General features: G+C 36.2%; 1 pseudogene; it reads left to right on the forward strand.

Annotated features, from left to right (window-relative positions):
* The first annotated feature begins 10,143 nt into the window (after window positions 1–10,143).
* LOC113276695 lies at window positions 10,144–10,243 on the forward strand (annotated as a pseudogene).
* Window positions 10,244–21,471: the final 11,228 nt, after the last annotated feature.

Here is a 21,471-nt window from a genome sequence, read left to right on the forward strand (position 1 = left end):
AAGGTCACTACTAAAAACAAAATCTGGGCCTATTTTTTTATTCTTTACCATAAAGATATAATTCTTTATTTATATTTTCTGTGGGAAAATTAAATTTTATTATAGTTTTTGGTGTATTATGGGGGAGTTTGAGAGTGATATTCAAGTTGTCTCTGACTGACTACCTCTGGTTATGAATTCAATTTATGCAGTGAAAAACAACAGAGAGTTTTCTTAAAATGTTATTCTTTTCTGTGTCTTAAAACCGATTTTACTTCCAAAATGTCCCTTTTGTAGGGTAGGGGTGTACTTGTTTTCGAGAAAGACTGATTTACCCATTGGGACTTTTGCTTTGGAAAAAACTTGTGTCGGTACTGAGATATGCAAATTTTTGCTTACGGGGATATGTACCCGACCGAGAGGAATCGAGAGTTCTCTCTCTGTTGTGATATGGGTTGCAAAGGCCATACGTTAGTAGAGTCCAACTCTCGGAATGGGTTGTTTTTTTTTTGTTTTTTTTTGAAAACGGAAGAGAATAGATTGATTGATAAGAAATTACATGGCTAGCATCCTCCGCTAGTTGTAAAGTAATGTTAATAGGAGGAGCAGATAACCATACTTTGTTTAACCTATCAACTCTAGCTATTTTTGACAGAACATCTGCCGCCTTACTCATCTATTTAGGCCAAGAGTTAAAAAGCTTAAGAAGTTCTTTGATATCTCTAATTAAATTATAAAGCCTCCGATCAATGTTGAATGAATCTTTGTTAACTGCATCAACAACCGGCATGGAGTCTAGTTCAAAGTATTCATCCATCATTTTCAAATCCTTAGCGCATTTTACTGCCTCCCATAAACTGCTACGCTCTACATGCTCTGGTCCAAATGATTCAGATAGATGGATGCACCGAGATCCTTTGTGGGTACCTGTAAAATCGCGAATGATTAGTCCAATGCCACCTGTATTATTAGTATTAAGATGTGAACCATATGCATTGATAGTAAAAGATCCTCTTGGAGGTGGCTGCCAATGTAAATTGGATCTACTCTGCCTAAGAGTGTTAATAGGTTTCCTGTGAGACATCTCTAGAAATTCAGATATATATTTCCTACACTTGTGAATTAGGGAATCTAGAGTTGTATGTACTCTCTTGAAGACTTTTTCACATCTTTCTGTCCAGATGCACCATGCCACGATAGTTATTTTACATTTAATTTCTTCTTGAAAAAAGCCACTAAGCAGCTTGTCGAAACGGCTACAAATCCATTCCACCAGATTGGTATTAGGTTGAATATGAATGTCCAGCACCGCAAACCAGACTGATTGAACAAAAGAACACTCCAATATGCAATGAGAGGAAGTTTCAATTCCTTAAGCACAGAAAGGGCAGCTGTAATCTCCATTCTGAATTATAAGAGCTAGCTTGTCTCTAGATGGAAGAATGTCCTTCACACACTTCCAAAGAAATTGATTAATTCCTGGAAGCAGTGGCATCTTCCATAGTCTCTTGAAGATACTTTTCATCCTTGTAGTAACTGGAGGATTTGTGTTTTGCTCTTAAAACATCTTCTTGTACGCTGACTTGACAGAGAATGAGCCATTTTTCTCTAGAGTCCAAACCATTTTGTCCTCATAATTTGGATGTATCCAAATTTTGAGAATAAGGTTTGCAGTTTCAACTTCAAAGAGAGAGTATACTAGAACATGGTTCCATCTGGAAAAATCTGAAGAGAATAGTTGGTTTACACACTTGTATTGGAGATGGTTAACGACTCTAACCTTTGGAACTGGAGGCTCATTCAAACCAAGTACCCATTTATGTTCCCATATCAGGATCTTTTTGCCATTACCAACACACCAACAACTGTATCTGTTAATGAAGTTCAACTCAGAATTGATGCTTGTCCAGGACCAAGTTATGTTTGCTTTCTTCTTACTATTAAATATTTGACCATCTGGGTAGTATTTAGCTTGAAGAGATTTAGCACAAATAGAGGTGTTGTATGTGCATAATCTCTAGGCAGATTTTGCTAAAAGAGCTCTGTTAAAAAAATGTAGGTCTCTAAATCCCAAACCACCCTCCTCTTTAGGTACATTTACATTTTTTCCATGTAATGAGTTGTTTACCTTTGTTAGAATTATTTTTCCTCCAATTTTGTTGTTGTGATGAGTTCATCTTTCTAATAGTGGAATCTGGGAGCTTGAAGCTTGTCATATGATAAACTGGGATTGCATTTGTAACATTCCTGACCATCACAGATCTACCAGCTTCAGACATATTAATACACCTCCATCTTGTGAGTCTTGAGTGCATTTTATCAACAAGGACAGAGAAATGTATTTTCCTGTTTCTTCCAACAAAGAAAGGCAAACCTAAGTATTTTTCCTCATTTAAATTTGGTTGTCTGACTTGGAGAATACCACATATAATCTAACATAAACTTGGACTCATATTTTTACTGAAGTAAACTGCAGATTTGCTGAAGTTTATAAGTTGGCCTGAAACAACCACTCTAATCTGTCAAAAGCCTTTGACATATCCATTTTTAGTCCTAGGTGACCAGATCTTCCCTCCTTTTTTTTCATAGCTTAAACTAGTTCTTGGACCATACATATATTTTAAGAGATCATCCTCCAGGTACATATGCTGATTGCATTTGAGAGATAATATGAGCCATGTGTTTCTTTAGTCTTAAAGCTATAATCTTTGAGATTAACTTATAAACTATGCTGCATAGAGCAAAAATCTTCTGTCTTTTGAGATGAAGTAGATTTAGGAATCATAGTGACTCTAGTATTATTAAGTTTCTTTAGAAGAAAACCAGAATGAAAGAAAGCTTTAACCATTTTGCACACATCTTCACCTACCACCTTCCATTGTGATTGATAAAAACCTAGAGGAAAACCATCTGGTCCTGGTGAAGTCCATGTGTACATTGTCATTAGTGCACAATGAATCTCTCTATCACTTGGGATAGCTATTAAATCATCATTATATTGTTGATTAATGACAATGGGAATGTGTTGAAGAAACTGAAAAGTGCCACCTGGATTTGAAGTAGAACTGATGTTTTTAAAATGAGAGACAAGCAACTGCTCCATAGATTGCCTATCTTGACACCAATTTCCCTAAGGATATTTAAAGAATCAACTCTGTTTCTAATTCTTCTTTGATTTGCCCTGATATGAAAATATTTTGCATTCTTGTCCATGTAATTGTAAAATTTGTCTCTAGCTTTCTGCATGTTTGAACTAGCTTGAGGTTCATTGAGAGCGTTAATTTCTTTCTCCAGAAGTAAGACTTGGGAAGTATGATTTCCTTGAGTATCAACATCTTGAAGTCTAGATAAATCTTGTTGAAGATCAGAAATTTTGTTTTGAATATACCCAAAAGTTTATTTACTCCACTTTGACAACAAGTGTCTAGTGTTGGCTTGTTTATCAGTAAAGACATAAACATGTGAACCTGAAATGTTAGAACTCCATGCATTTATGATTTCATTTTCACATGATTCATTGTGAAGCCAGTGCTCAAAGAACTTCCAGTTTTTATTAGTGTTACTAGCTGAAGAGTAAAGAGATAATATAATAGGGACATGATCAAATCCTAATTGAGTAAGATGTTTAATGGTAGCCTCAGGATAAGTGATGATAAACTCACTATTAACTAGAGCTCTGTCCAGTCTAGACTTTATCTTACCAGTGCCATGACAATTACTAGTCCAAGTATATGGATTTCCAATAAAACCCATGTCTTGCAAGTCAGGTTGTCTAATGAGTTCTAGAACTTCAAAGGGAGTAAGGTTTGATCTGGTATTTCTATCTAATGCATGCATGGTTATGTTTAAGTCCCCTATAAGAACCTAAGGAATAGAAACTGAAGAGCTGAGATTTTTAATATATTCCCATTGGGCTGGTTGTTCATCTATATAAGGAGAACCATACACACAAGAAAAGAACCAATCACCTAAGGCAAAGTCATTATTCACTATCAGATGAATCGCTTTCTCAGAAGAATTCATTATATCTAGCTTGAATCCATCCTTCTATAAAAGAATAATGCCACCGGCCTGACCAATTGAAGGCACAAAACATTTATTTGGACGACCAAGAAAATTTGTAAGATGAACAATTCTATCGTCGTTTATTTTGGTCTCACATAGGAAGACTATATCTGGCGGATGCAAGCTGTTTGAATGATTTAGATGATCTCTAGTAGATTTTCCTAGAAAGCCTTGACAGTTCCAACTGATCAGTTTCATATTATAATTATGTAGGAAATAAGATAACTTGAATTAATACTGATGGGAAAAAACTCAAGTCAGTGACTTTAGAAGCAGTATTAATAGAAAAATCAGGTAATAACATATGAAAAATAAGAGACGAATTAAAGCAGTAGGGAAAAGATATTACCAAAGGAACAGTATCCTCATTCATCTCATGAGAATTCTCCCTTTCATAAGCTCGTCCTTCTTCAATCAAGTCATGTTCCATACCATCAAAGTCATTTATAATGGGTGGGTTTTCAGTATTACTCTCAATGATAGTTTCTTGGTCATCTATCCTAGTTCTCTTATGACTTCTGCTAGCTTCTTCATCTTCAGACTGAGTTTCCTGCTTCTTCAAGCTTGCCTCACAAATTTGTTTTAACAAAAGGTCCAAATCATCTATAATCTCCACTCCATAAGGCTTGGCTAGTTCATGAATACAGGAGATATATTATTCGTTTATGAACTTTATAATCATCGGGTCATCCGCTGTATTTAGACATTCCTCATCATTATGATCGACAGTAAAACATTTTGCGCATAGATGATGTGGTTTTTATGTTGTTGTAGAAAGTGGTAGTAAAGTATTCGTTCACTCAGACTTGTGAAGATTTGTTTTAGACTTGAATTAAAATAAAAACTCAAGATGAAGTTGTTATCAAGATTATAAAAAGCACCGAGACTCAGGATTCCACCATTGACCAATTAAGTGATTTAATCTAATCAATATTAATGCAATTCTTTGCGTTTAAAGTGATTCTAATATATTGCCTCTAGTAGATTTTTGAAGTAACAATTGTATACGTCAAGCATGAAACATCAAAAGTCTTAAACTAAGCATGCTCCATCAAAACGGATCACAATCATTAAATAAAAATAAATTTTCCAATATTAGTTCCATGCAAATAATCATAAAAGAAATTGCAAGAATTAATTAAAATAGAAATATACCACTTTTCATGGAACAATGGATTCCTCCGTCGCCTCGGCTAAGGGGTTTAGCTCCTCATATTATTCACATACTCAATATAGGTTTTCATAGCTCAAAAGGGTGAAAAACAAGAGAAAACTAGTTAAGCAGACAGTTTGCAACGGTTTATGGGCGTTACAATATGACTGTTACAGAGAACTGTTGCAATAAACTGTTACAGGAAACGACAGAAGGCGTATGTTGTAGGATAAAAGACTGTCATGGGGAGTCTAATGTTCTTCTTGTTCTTCCTTCTACACCAACAGAACTCGATTTGCTGCAACTCCTCCTATTGATCTTTGTGGTGTTCTAAACTTCCCCTAACTTCTCCGAAACTTTCATATCCTTATTTAGGACTCGAGCACGCCTTTTATACACTTCCAAACCCTCTAGAACCCGATTAATTCTCTGTTTTCCTTCCGTGCAAGTCACGGCAATAATTTCTTCCCACAATTGTTTGACGCGTTTCTGAGCTTTCCAACAAATCCCAAACTCTTCCTTACATATAAGCGTATCTTAGGAAAGAATATCATGCCTTTAATCTCCCCGAATTTCCACAAATAAATCAAATAGGGACCCGCGAACTTCTTCCGCTTCTGTTTTGCTCCAACCCGAGTTCTAGCCAATTTGAGTTCAATTAAACGACTATACCAGGCCTGTTTAGGTAATTCAAGTCCATGCCATTAAAATCTGGTGATTGAATCTCGTTAATACCCATTCAATAATCCAACCCTAATCTGCAACAGCGCTGCCAATAATTTTCCCACCAAATCTCGTTTTTGAATTGTTGAAGATGACCTCTCCTTATCCTCTGATGGGGTGCGAATAACATTGCCTTGGGTGATGTGGAAAAATATGGGTGCTGAGGATAAATTTGGGCTATACATAGCCTGGGTGTTCCTTAGCCAATTCTGGGTATCCGTTTAGCAACTGTCCTCCGGGATTCCCCGCACAACTGTTTGAGCCGATTTTTCCACACATGTTTATTTCTCCAAAAACACCTACAAAGACACAAGAAGCCATAATAAATACAAAATAGAGCACTAACAATAAATACAATTGAGATTATATCAGACAAAAAAATGTATCTATCAAATACCCCCAAACTTATTATTTGCTAGTCCTCGAGCAAAGATAAGATTGAAAAATAAAATCCTAACTCACTGACGCAGGCATCGTCAATTGCATTTAGCGTATGCAATAAGACTTTAAACCCCTAGGTGGCCCTAATGGTCGAGTTATAGTCTCGGGAGGGCTTACCAGAGGTATACCCACAAAACCTTTATACTCCAGATCCTAGCTATCTGCGCAGAACCTTGGAAAGCACTAAAGAATCTCCTTGGTTGGCATACTTATTGACTACAAGAGGAAGTACCCTGATGCGAAATTCCAATTGTTGTACACGAGTTTGCACTCAAGGATACTAAAATTCATATATAAGTGACATAGCTCTACTCAGATAGTCGCACTATGGACATCAATATCCGGAGTCAAAACTAATCACATGGATAGATCAAGAAGATGGATATAGAGAAAAACATAGATGGTTTTGATGTTTACTAAGTGAACGGAGTTTCCCATATCTGTCTGAAGGCCTCCGCCAAAATGAACCTATCCTAATGGATTGAGATACTAGCCTGACTAATATCAACACACTGGCATATACAAGGGTACCAGTGGTCGATAACCTAACTCTAGGTCAACACAACTAGTATATACAAGGGTACCAGTGGTCGACTTTATTGAATTTATTCCTTTTGGTCAAATGGTCTGGTCTCAATTTCTTTCCTTTTATTTTCAACTTTTTTTTTCAATTTTTTTTTATGGTATCTCAATCACTCTAATTCACCCTAGCATTGGTAACAACTTGAATCGTGAGCCCCACCTAATCACTTAGAGAAACATAGTTTAAAAACAAAAAAACATCAAAAAGAAGTGAAAAGGACTCAACGAGATATGGTGAAACTATCATGTTATTCCTAAAAACTGAGCTCTGAGCTTTTATGAATAGACTCTTTAGATGTTTCCATCTAATCAGATTGGTTCCTCAACTCCTACAACCAAAATGCTTCCATCCACTTAGATTAGTTAGTGTTAGTGCGATCCTTAATAAACATAAATTTCTAGGCTTTGGAGTTTATTAATGCAACTAAAAAGTTTCTCCCATACCCCCAAACTTAAATCTAACATTGTCCTCAATGTTCTAAAGATGAAATTAAAAGCATGAACAAGGAGAAACTGTTACCATTGAAGCAAAAGAGTTAAGGAAAGATATTACCGTGTTGCATGAGATTGGGTTACCTCCCAAGAAGTGCTAAGTTTAAAGTCTTCATCCAGACATCAAGTTTCATAAAATGGCTAGTTACCTTTCAAATCATATATCAGTAGTCGAAATAACTGCGGGTCATCAAAACCAAATAAAACTGCCACTAATATGAAACGACTTCACATGATCAGAAAAAATAACATTAGGAGCACAACCTCATTGAAAGTTTCTTGCAAGACAACTGGATTTATTTGGGGCACCCAATTGGGCTTCATATGAGTGTCTTGAAAAACAGATTCATCCGAAAAACGGGACTTTAATAGCTGGATTTCCTCCTGGACAGTATCAGGAGGATCGGGTTGAGGAGTCTGAATAGACTCAAGTGATACCTCATATGCACTAGGATCGAGTCCCAAGTTAGGTACTTTTACTAGGGACAATTGACGATCACTACCCCCAAACTTAGAATTTTGGGTGTTTCTAGATAGACTAGTCACAATATTCCTAATTTCTAGACCATCAGGTTTCTGAAAAAGGTCAATTGCTTTCTCTGAGTTATAATCAGGTGGTTCATCCTCTAAATTCTTTTGAGGTATACTAGCTGTAGGACTTATATGTTTCATATCCTGTATGGTCAACCCTAGAGTTTCCTTACTGTCTTGACGCACGATTTCTGGCCTGCTGTCCTGATCGGATGCTATAATCACAGGCAAAGTCTTAGATGTCCCTAAGAATGCAGATTTAAGGTCCAACTTAGGAGGAACTCTAAACAAGGGATCAAGGTAGACTCAAAAGCTAGTAATGGTTCGAACCTAGCTTTCCATTTATCAGTATCTAACATAGGAATAGAATCCAACATAGCATTCACTTGTTCAATGTTGCTGTCTTCGTCGAAATCCATGTTAAAGTGGGCTAGACAACTCTCTAATGGATCTTCCGTTATAAGGTTTGGTAATGACTCCTGAATTAAGGTTCCTATCATGTTCACCTCTTTAATGAACGTGTCATCTAGCTCAGAATGTAGCTTATTGACATTAAAGATATTCAACTCAAGAGTCATATTACCAAAAGATATATTCATAATACCATTTCGACAATTTATGATCGCATTAGACGTAGCTAAAAATGGGCGACCTAAAATCACAGGTATCTAGTTCTCTGGGTCAGGGACAGGTTGGGTATCTAAGACCACGAAATCCACAGGATAAATAAACTTTTCGACCTCAATAAGAACATCTTCTATCATACCACGAGGAATCTTGACAGACCTATTAGCTAACTGCAATGTTATCTTGGTAGGTTTCAATTCACCGAGCCCTAGCTTTAAGTACACATAGTATGGGAGTAAGTTCACACTGGCTCCTAAGTCAAGTAAAGCTTTGTGTACCCTGTGTTTTCTTATCGTACAGGCAATGGTAGGCGCACCTGGGTCTTTATATTTAGGAGTTGTGGGGTTCTGAATGATCGAACTTACATGACTAGCTAAAAAGGCTTTTTTAGGGACACTAAGCTTTCACTTTCGCGTACACATATCCTTAAGAAACTTGGCATAGAAGTTGCCTAATTGCTTCTAGTAACGGAAGGTTTATGGTAACTTTCCTAAAAACCTCCATTATGTCATTAAAGTTGGATTCACTCTTTGTTGGTACTAATAGCTGTGGAAATGGGGATCTAGGCATAAAATAGGGCCTCTCAGGAGAAGAATTGACATCATCAGAAACTTTATCAGTCTCCTCAGCTATGGTTGGTCCTGAGGGGTGAACTACAGTACGTTCACTATCGGGCATGGTTACCTGATTGTCTACTACTCTGCCAATCCTAAGGATTATAACAACATTCAATTAATTTGATGGTTTTGCACCTACTTTATGAACTCCTCTAGGATTGGGATTAGTCTGACTAGGGAACCTTCCGTTATCTCTCTCACTTAAGGTCTTAGCTATTTGGCCGACTTGAAGTTCTAACTTAACAAGAGTCTGAGCATTAGTTTGAAAGTTCTGCTTGGTCTCCAGTTGAAAACTAACTTGGCTCTTTAATAACATGTCCTGGCTCTGTGCTAACATATCCTGGCTCTTTCTTAATATACCAAGAGATTCCTCTAAGCTCGTTATTCTATTCTCTGAAGAGTTCTGAAACTGACCTGAAGAGTTCTTATCTGAACCAAAACCTGGGGGAGCATTAGAATTGTTAAACTGACCTTGACTCTGGCCTTTAGACCTCGAAAGTTTCGGATGGTTTCTCCAACCAGGATTATAGGTTTCTGAATATGGGTCAAACTTATGACGGTTATCGACTCTAGTGTTATTATAGAGAGCATTGGCTTGCTCTTCATTATTTTGGCATTCCCAGAAAGGCTCTAATGTACCACTAGTGTGACCCACTTCTAAAGCTTCTAACCTTTTCGCTATAGCAGCAATTTTGGCATCTGATTCAAAGTTTCCTTCTACCCTATTAATGTTTCCTCTGCCTAGAAGAATTGTTTTCTGGGTGTCCCCTATTACTTTATCATTGTTGGGTCTTTTCGGAAATTTCATGCAAATATGTCATCGCATCATCAACTGTTTGGTTTTCAAATCCACCTATACACATAGATTCTACTGTGGTTGTAGTGGGATAATCTAAACCCTCATAAAGGATCTGAACTAACCTAACCTTTTCTAAACCATGATGAGGACATTGGGTTAATAGATCATTGAACCTTTCCAAATACCTATACAAGGATTCTCCCTCCTGTTGAGAAAATGTGCAGATTTGCGTCCTAATAGACGATATTTTGTGCCTAGGGAAAAACTTGTTCAAAAAGGCAGATGTAAGTTGTTCTTATGTTTCAATTGATCAGGAATCCAAACTATATAGCCACGATTTGGCTTTATCTTTCAAGGAAAAGGGGAATAACCTGAGTTTCAAAGCATCATCATCAAGGTTTCTAATTTTTAGGGTACTATAAATTTCCTCAAAGTCCCTAACATGGAAATAGGGGTTTTCATTTTCTTTCCCTAAAAATATTGGGAGCAACTATAAGGTTCCAGGCTTAAGTTCATAATTTGCTTCAGTTTCAGATAACCTGATACACGAGGGACGAGTAGTCCTAGTAGGGTTCAACAAAGCTTTCAAAGTTTCCATTTCTGGCACTATTGGAATATCAGGGATTTTCTCCTCAAACGGACGTTCAAAAACGGAATCTTCAAGAATCGGGCTTTCTAAATTGAGGCAATCGAGACGCTTAGAACTACTAGGTTTATCTTTAGCAAATCTACCTAGGGCATCTCTTTTACGTTCAGGCATGCAAAAGAATAAGGTAGGGAATTCTATGCAATCACAAAACAAGGCTGACTCAACCAAATCAAACCTATTAATTTCTAGCAAACAAAAAGCATGATGGCTCCACTTAGATTGTTTCTAGACCAACTTATATTCTTTCGAAAAGGAACTCGTTACAATCTGAGAAAACCCCTCTGGAATCAATCCGAGTCAAAGTAAGTTGAATAGAGGCGAGGGAAGCTCGGTGGAGCTTTGATACCCAAGGCCTCACCGGTATTACAGGGCGGCGCAGTCACGCATTCAACTCACAGAAACCATCATGAACTTCGAAGTATGCTCAAAAGAGTAACCAATATTTTTCGAACGACTTTCCTATTAAGCTCGTTACCCTATAGGTCTCGTTCTAGTCAAAATTTTAGGCTTAGCTTCGCGTTTGGTTTTGTTTTCCTAAGGCGGGCAAGAAGAGAACGGTGATGAAATCCGAACCCTTATCTTGTATGGTCAGTGCTTGCCCTTTACTAGGAAATTAAAGCAGCCGTTTTCAAGTCCTCATCATATATGCAACCGAAGGAATACAGTAAACCCGCTGACAGGAGATTCGCGGGTGTTTAGAATCTTACCTCCCGTTCCAGACGGGGGATGAGTCGGTTGTAGTCGACTCGGGCCACAACTCCTATGTCATGTACGAACCCGAAGGGCTGAGGCGATATCGTAATCGCCGTCCTTATCTGCACACAGTTTATATTTAAACTACCCTCCCGTAGGGTTTAAAATAATGTCCCAAAGTTTAAAGTCCAAAGTGTCCAAAAATAAAAGAAAAAATAAACCCTAATACAGTTTAAATTACAAAAATTAAAAATAAACCCTAATACAGTTTTTTTCTAAAAAGGGAAAAAATAAAAAAAATCCTAAAAATTAAACAAAAATAAAATTGTCTTCTTTTCAGTTCTTTTCGCTTTGTCTCTTGTTTCAATCCCCAAGGTCTTTAGTCTCCAATTTCTTTTTGATTCAAAACCTGCAATAAATAGACAAATACCCAAAAACGTAAAATAGAACAAGAAGAATAAAACTAAAAACAAAAACAAAACCTAAAATAAATCTAAAACCCTAACCTAAACACAAATCCGCGTCGCCGGCGCCAAAAATTGATGTGGTTTTTATGTTGTTGTAGAAAGTGGTAGTAAAGTTGTCGTTCACTCAGACTTGTGAAGATTTGTTTTAGAATTGAATTAAAATAAAAACTCAAGATGAAGTTGTTATCAAGATTATAAAAAGCACCGAGACTCAGGATTCCACCATTGACCAATTAAGTGATTTAATCTAATCAATATTCATGCAATTCTTTGCGTTTAAAGTGATTCTAATATATTGCCTCTAGTAGATTTTTGAAGTAACAATTGTATACATCAAGCATGAAACATCAAAAATCTTAAACTAAGCATGCTCCATCAAAACGGATCACAATCATTAAATAAAAATAAATTTTCCAATATTAGTTCCATGCAAATAATCATAAAAGAAATTGCAAGAATTAATTAAAATAGAAATATACCACTTTTCATGGAACAATGGATTCCTCCGTCGCCTCGGCTAAGGGGTTTAGCTCCTCATATTATTCACATACTCAAAATAGGTTTTCATAGCCCAAAAGGGTGAAAAACAAGAGAAAACTAGTTAAGCAGACAGTTTGCAACGGTTTATGGGCGTTACAATATGACTGTTACAGAGAACTGTTGCAATAAACTGTTACAGGAAACGACAGAAGGCGTATGTTGTAGGATAAAAGACTGTCCTGGGGAGTCTAATGTTCTTCTTGTTCTTCCTTCTACACCACCAGAACTCGATTTCCTGCAACTCCTCCTGTTGATCTTTGTGGTTTTCTAAACTTCCCCTAACTTCTCCGAAACTTTCATATCCTTATTTGGGACTCGAGCACGCCTTTTATACACTTCCAAACCTTCTAGAAGCCGATTAATTCTCTGTTTTCCTTCCGTGCAAGTCACGACAATAATTTCTTCCCACAATTGTTTGACGCGTTTCTGAGCTTTCCAACAAATCCCAAACTCTTCCTTAAAAATAAGCGTATCTTAGGAAAGAATATCTTGCCTTTAGTCTCCCCGAAATTCCACAAATAAATCAAACAGGGACCCGTGAACTTCTTCCGCTTCTGTTTTGCTCCAACCCGAGTTCTAGCCAATTTGAGTTCAATTAAACGACTATACCAGTCCTGTTTAGGTAATTAAAGTCCATGCCATTAAAATCTGGTGATTGAATCTCGTTAATACCCATTCAATAATCCAACCCTAATCTGCAACAGCGCTGCCAATAATTTTCCCGCCAAATCTCGTTTTTGAATTGTTGAAGATGACCTCCCCTTATTCTCTGATGGGGTGCGAATAGCATTGCCTTGGGTGCTGTGGAAAAATATGGGTGGTGAGGATAAATTTGGGCTATACATAGCCTGGGTGTTCCTTAGCCAATTCTGGGTGTCCGTTTAGCAACTGTCCTCCGGGATTCCCCGCATAACTTTCTGAGCCGATTTTTCCACACATGTTTATTTCTCCAAAAACACCTACAAAGACACAAGAAGCCATAATAAATACAAAATCGAGCACTAACAATATATACAATTGAGATTATATCAGACACAAAAATGTGTCTATCAATAGACTATAGGGTTGTCTTTCCCAATGAAAACAAATCCATGTTTGACCACCTGCTGCAGTGTTCCAACATCCTCCTCTATAAAGAGGTTTAGACAACTTGATTTTGATTCTCGCGGAAATCGTACTGCCATAAGTTGGTTTGCAGTTTTCCGGATCTGTCCAAATCTTGGTGCCAGGTTCCTCTATAGCTTCATTTACAACTGCCAATGACTGATGTTCAAGAAGTATATGTTGGAATTGCACTGTCCATTTATGTTCATCAAAAATCCAGTCCTTCACCTGAATAGCTGCATCATACTTTTTCAAGTTTAAGTGGGACTTGAGAAGATTCCATGGTCCCTTCTTCAAAACTGCATTCATAACTTCCACTGTATTGAACTTGAAGAGAATATATTTCTATCTAGACGTCTAACCTCTTTAGTTCTATAACCATTCCATATGGATTTTGATTTCTTTTTTTATTACATCAGTTTCAATGGGAGCCTTGGTGAATAACTCTCCTATAAGAGTAGTGCTCCATTCATCAGAGGCTTCATAAATTGTTGATTTGGCTCCTACAACTCTACTCATCTTTCTTGCACAACTATCCATATTTTTTGAATTTTGCATCTTGTTTGTGATAGATGATACTTGAGAATTTGATAAGGAGGCCATGTTTCAATGTTGAAAGCTTGAATACAATGGTTTAACACTATGTGAAGACTTGATACAAAGAAATTGTTCCTTAAAAAGATTATTATGGATTGATTATTTTCACAGTACTATAACTAAGGCAGTTGGCCGGGCAAATGAGTAAATTTGTCCAACCCACAATGGAACGGGAAAATTGACAAACTGGGGCATGTAAAGGCTTCAACTGATCATTTAACCATTCTGGAAAAACGGGGGTCTAACAACCACACCCAATATTTCGTTTGACAATCTGAATAGACAAACTCCAATATACTTTCAAGAGAATCAACTAGACAGTCAGACTCAATCTATAGAAAAGTATATCAAAGAGTTATATCTCAACTTCTCAATTCAATCTGCAATCAAACAAATAGGAATTTGCGAGACCGATTGAATAAGAGAAATGACTTGGACGGTATCACAAACCAATACCCAAGTATCAATCAATTCAATCAACAACCCAAAGGTCGGATTCAAGAACTGATTGAACTTAACACCCAACCTGTGATATTTCTATTATATAACAAAATATAATGGGGAAAATAAATAACACAAACACCAGAAATTTTGTTAACGAGGAAAACCGCAAATGCAGAAAAATCCCGGGACCTAGTCCAGATTTGAACACCACACTGTATTAAGCCACTACAGACACTAGCCTACTACCAATGAACTTCGAACCTGAATGTAGTTGAGCCCTAATCAATCTCACGCTGATCAAGGTACAGTCGCGCTCCTTACGTCTCTGAACCCCAGAAGGATTCTATGCACTTGATTCCCTTAGCTGATCTCACCCACAACCAAGAGTTGCTACGACCCAAAGTCGAAGACTTGATAAACAAATCTGTCTCACACAGAAAAGTCTATTGAAATAGATAAATCTGTCTCCCACAGAAATACCTACGAGTTTTATTCTATCTTTTGATAAATCAAGGTGCACAGGAACCAATTGATAAACCAGACTTATATTCCAGAAGAACAACCTAGTATTATCAATCACCTCACAATAAACTTAATTGTATGGAGGCGAAACAAGACATTGTGGAATCACAAACGATGAGACGAAGATGTTTGTGACTAATTTTAATCTTTCCTATCGGAGATAAAATCTCAAGCAAATCTTAGCAAAGATAATACTCAATCACGATAGTAGAAGCAAGATCAGAACATGCAACTACAGAGAAAATAGTTGGGTCTGACTTCACAATCCCAATGAAGTCTTTAAGTCGTTAACCTACAAGTTTCGTGAAAAACCTAAGGTTAAAGGAGAATCGACTCTAGTCGCAACTAGTATCACACATGAGGTGTGGGGATTAGGTTTCCCAGTTTCTAAAGTTCTCCCTTATATAATTTTCAAATCAGAGTATGCAATCTAAGTTACCTTGGTAACAAAGCATTCAATATTCACCGTTAGATGAAAACCTTATTAGACTCAAGATAATATATTTCAACCGTTAGATCGAACTTAGCTTGTTATACACAAATGAAATGTACCTTCATTTAGTTTTGAGTAACCGCACCTAAACGTGTACACTAGGTTGGATCAACAGTAGTTAACCGATGTTAGCTATATGAACACTCTCATATCAACCTTATTCATCTTAAACACAACTAGTTCAAATGACTCAAATGAAACTAGTTATAGAGTTGTTCAATTGTTATATTCTCATAGAAGTATACAAGAACACAATTGAAGCAAAATCGGTTTGATTCACTCGAATCAATTCACGAACATTATAGCCATGGTTTGCAAAGAATGCATTCCTTATTATATAAATGTATTAGTTCATGAACAAACCGATTTTAGAACTTTTACCACTCAAGTATGCAAATGGGTACGCATACTTAAAGTAGCTGGTCTGAGTTTGGTTTCGCCATTATGCAAACGGGTACGCATACTTCCAAACACAGCAGAAATTCCCGGACCCAAACCCTTCGCCAGTACGCGTACGGGTATGTTTACTTAGGTACTCGAAATTTCACAACTAACAGGTACGCATACGTGTATGCATACTATAGTTCCGGTCATGGATCACATATATGCAAGAATACATACTATGTTTATAATCCAATGATGGTTAAGTGTTCTAAACTCTATTTCAATCATTGCAATATTCTTAGAGGATGGCAATAGTTGTTTTCATAAACTATTAGCATCAAAGAAATTTTCAAGTTATTGAAATAATCATAACAAAACATTCCAAGTTTACACCAAATGATTGTATCACACAAACCATGTAAGATGTTACTCGGTGATTTTCACATGATCATCTTTTGACTTTTGCCAAGAATATAAGATGAACTTGGTTGAAGTGAAAGCTTACCAACACATATTTCGAGAAATATGTAAGCGAGTATAGGAGATAGAGTAAAAATAGACTTTCCAAGTGGTAAATGATTTTTAGTATCCACATACCTTTTGTTGATAAAGTTCCACATGCTCTCCTTAGTAGTTCGTCGTCTTCAGTTGATGAACGTCGTGAAATCTAATGCTCAACTACGCAATCTATCCTAGTCCAAGACATCACCATAAGTAGACTAGAATTCAAGACTTATAGTTTTGATCACTAACATTGACAAACAAGCTTGAGATAGCAACGCTTGCGAGTTCGACAGAGAAGTGCTCTAACACATTCCATTTTAAGTTGAGTCAATCGGTAAGATAAGATCGATTCAATCTTTGTTGATCGGATTAACTTGAGATGATCTGCCTAGACTGTGCGAATAAAAACTACCTCATCCAATGGCTTTAATTTCATCATCTTTAAATTCAACTCTTTTCAGTTCCAAAATAACAGCTTCCCACCTTTTACGCCCATAGTTTTTTCTTTTATAATTTCATCTTTTTTTTTATAATCTCACTCTAATTATGAAAAATGTCTCTTGGAGTTCAAGAAGAGGATTCAACTATTTGTAGAGCTTATGTTTTCAAACAAAAAAACTATCCATGATGACTAAGTCGTGTCGAATTAGTGTGTTGGCACAACATATTTGTTACGTTCGCAGAAAAAGCGGGTTCCACGAGAATGCATGATGCTTAAGAATTTCGCACCGGTTTCAAGTTTTTAACAAGGAAGTCACACAATTCCCTACTCTCGCAGTGCACACTGACCATATATTGAACGATGAAATTGATGAGAAAGTGATTTGAAAACATTGAGCCTTTTTAATGGAATCGATACTTTTAACTTATACTGATTATTATTATTTTTTGTGTTTGTGAAGTTGCAGCTACAAAAAACTCTATAGGTACGATAGTTATCTAAAGCCAAACCTTTTGCTTATGTTACTTGTTTCAACTCTACAATGCTTCACGTATTCAATCAATTTTTATTCCAAGATGTTACACCACCTCTAGCTAAATGAGGATATTCATTGATGAGTTATAATTTAGTTTAAAATAGAATGTAATGGATTAGTATAATCTTGATTCTAATAAAATTAATGGAATAGTTTAAATATATTTGTAGTTTGCTTTAACCGAATGTAGTTTGCTTTTAAATAAGATAAGTTCAAATTATTTATGATAGTACACTGATAGTGCAAAACAGAGACGTTTTTATTGATTAAACATAATACAACATAATACTAAAATGAAACATAAAACGACACTTAATCAGATCATAATGAGTCTACTCCTACATTTTTCACATAGGACATTTCCAGAAATGCTTTTCATGTGCGTCTTTTTCAGTAGAAGTGTTAATGTGCATACAAGCATTCCAATCAGGAATTGAGCATTCAACAATTCTCAATGAACTACATTTTTTCTTGGTGATTTTTTTCTCCACATTGGTCGCACTGTAACTTCTTCAATTTGGCCTTAAATTTCAAGTTTTAGCATAATGCTACTACCTTTTCATCTCTTTAGCTTTCACAATATCATCTAGCAATTTTTCTTCTTCAAGACTGTAAGGATATTATCATTTCAAATACCTAATCTTTTTCGGTTATAATACAATGACCATTTTGATCCCAGAACAACTTCATGTGGACCTTTAGAATACATCAAAGGCATTACATCAGACTATAATTATCCATATAACATATTTTACAAGCTTCTTGTTCTTATATAAGAGCTTAAATAAAATTCTTAGACATTATTTAGTTTCCTATTTATCTACATTTAACTTCTATCTGATGCTCTCTTGATAACGTTTTCTTTCGTTTTTGTAGCTCCGGTTGTTAAGTTTCAAAACTAGACATTTTCTCTGCCTTGTAGTACCGAATTTTCCTGGGTTAGCTTGTAAACCTTGGTCCTTGAACTCTTATTTCTTTTTCTATCAATCTATATTTTTTAAAAAACTAGTACATCTCTTATCAACAACAACTTCAAGTTTGGCTTTAAAAAAATCACAACATTGTTACTGATTGGGAACTTGGGATGCAATTTGAGACATTTCTCCTGAAAACTTTAGAAGAAATATTATACGAATCAGAAGAAATTTAAATAGATAAAAATGATATATAAGAGTAATTTTCGATGTGAGTTGTGTTAGAGTACTGCTCGGTCGAACCGCAAGCGTTGCTATCTCAAGCTTCTTTGTCAAGTTTAGTTGATCAAAACTATACACTTGATTTCTAGTCTACTTATAGTTATGTCTCGGATTAGGATAGAAGTGTGTAGTTGAGCCTTAGACTTCACGTCGTTCACCAATTGAAGAAGAAGATCTAATGAAGAGCTTGGAGGAACTTTATTAACAAAAGGTATGTGTATACTAAAACTTATCTACCACTCAGAAGTCTATTCTATTCTATCTTCTAAAGGGACTAAGTCGTATAGATATATAGACTTTTACATAATACATATTTTATATTTCAAGCTGAGTTTATCTCGTTTATATACTTCTCGAAATACGTGTTGGAAGCTTTTAGCTTTAGCTAAAGTTCATCATCTACTTGACGAGTTTAGTTGGAAACAATTTATTTGTTGGAAAATAAATATTAAGTCAAGATGATCATGTGAAAATTACCTTGAACATCTTAGATGATTTGTGTGAGACAATCATTTGATGTTAACTTGGGAAGTTTCGTATTTATCGATTAATCACTTGAAAATTACTTGAAGCTAGTGGTATATGTAAAATTACCATTGTTGTCTTCTAAGGATGTTTCAGTGATTAAATGAGAGTTTGGAACGACTACCAATGCCTGGATATAACACATCATGTATACTTTGTATGTGCACTGTGTAACTCTAGTTCAGGTTTGGAACTCTTGTTTGCAAACTATGTTTGCGGACGGATTTACCTGTGAAAAGGTCCGGAGCTGTTGTTCGCGTCATTTTACCTCTTTGCTAATACCTGGAGTATTTATTTCCTTATAGCCCAATCCTCGTGTATCACGATGATTTTTACTTGCTCCTAGCATTTTGGTTAATTTGGTTTAACTAGTATTGAACTTTTTCAAGTCATCTTCCAATATCTTGATTTTATCAAGAGAAGCAGTTAAATCATCCTCAAGGCGTTTTTATCGAATGAGATAAGCGCTTTCTCTGTCATCAAAACTTGTTTGCTGGGAGTTAATCCTTGCTTCAGTTGCTGCAAGTTTTTCTTCCAACTTAATGAAATATCTAGGAGGATTATCACATTCAAGTGATTTTTTACTTAGGTCATTCTCACAATCTTTGAGGATCGAATCGTTACTGGAATTCCATATATAAGGTCATTCTCACGATTTTTTTGCAAGAGAGATTAGTCAGAAAAGGTGTCACATGAGAAGTTGTCATCTTTTTCTTTTCCAACAAATCCAATAGATTAACATACTCTGAGACTTCCTTATCAACATCTCTGTCAATATCTGAGTCACCTTCGTCAGAAAGTTCATCCAACTGTTCTTCTAGGCGTGTTTCCCAGTTATCAACAGTTTCTACAAGAGAATATTTAGATATTGACTTAGATGTGACAGTTCTTTCAAGTGAATCCAAGCTTTGAAAATCATCTGGTAATTTCTGAACGGGTACGTTGTTAGAGATAGACTCGTCCATAATAACCAGATTGCTTCAAACACAGACTTATGAGGTCTTAACGTGTTTGTCTACTCTGATACCAGTTGAACAAGCGGGGGTATAACAACCACACCCAATAATTCGTTCGACAATATGTTTTCCTGCTATAAAAGTCACACTTTACCGATTTTAGAACATAACCGCTATGTTCGCAAACTGAGTACGCGAACCAGAGTTATGGACTTTGGCTTTGTCCAGTCGTCACAAACAGCGTACGCGAACAGGAGTTCCGGACTTGGCCTTGTCTAGTCCGTTCGCAAATAGGGTACGCGAACACAAGCTCCGGACCTTTTCACAGATAAACCAGTTTGCAAACAGAGTTCGCGAACAATAGTTCCGGGCCTGAACTAGACTTACATAGTTAGTATACAAAGTATACAACCTGTATTATATCCATACATGGTAGTTGTTCTAAACCTCTCATTTAATAATTGAAACATCCTTGGAAGACAACAATGGTAATCTTACACATACCACTAGCTTCAAGTAATTTTCAAGTGATTAATCGATCAATATGAAACTTCCAAGTCGACATCAAATGATTGTCTCACACAAATCATATAAGATGTTTCAACGTAATTTTCACATGATCATATTTTGACTTAATATTTAGTTTCCAACAAATAAATTGTCTCCAACTAAACTCGTCAAGAATATGATGAACTTAATTAGCTAAAGCTAAAAGCTTCCAACATATTTCGAGAAATAGATAAGCGAGATAAGCTCGTCCCGAAATATCAAATGTGTATAATGTAAATGTCTATATATCTATACGACTTAGTCTCATTAGAAGATAGAATAGAATATACTTATGAGTGATAGATAAGTTTTAGTCTCCACATACCTTTTGTGATGAAGTTCCTCCAAGCTCTTCAGTAGATCTTTTTCTTCAATTGGTGAATGTCGTGAAGTCTAAAGGTCAACTACACACTTCTATCCTAATCCGAGACATATAAGTAGACTAGAAATCATGTATATAGTTTTGATCAACTAAACTTGACAAACAAGCTTGAGATAGCAACGCTTGCGAGTTCGACCGAGCAGTGCTCTAACAGATCCCGAGTATCGTCTTGATTGATTGAAAAATACATACCTTGAAGTTCAATACCAATGTTTTGGAAGACAAGAATTTTTATATCTACCTTGTTGAGCCCACACTCCAAAGAGATGATATAATGTCAAGAAAGACGTAAAAAGAGTTCGTGATTTTTTGTCCTCATGGTTCACATACCGGGTATGCATGCCATGCTTTAAAATAAAATCTAGGGATTTTTGTTTGCTGTCCCAGTTTGCAAACTCCTCAAGTTCACGAAATTTCTAGTTTGCGAACCCAGTTTGCGAACTGGCCTGTAGACGTCGATATTCGGGTAAATTTGTTTTG

The sequence above is a fragment of the Papaver somniferum genome, chromosome 4, assembly GCF_003573695.1.
Source record: "Papaver somniferum cultivar HN1 chromosome 4, ASM357369v1, whole genome shotgun sequence".
In the NCBI taxonomy this organism is placed as follows: domain Eukaryota; kingdom Viridiplantae; phylum Streptophyta; class Magnoliopsida; order Ranunculales; family Papaveraceae; genus Papaver; species Papaver somniferum.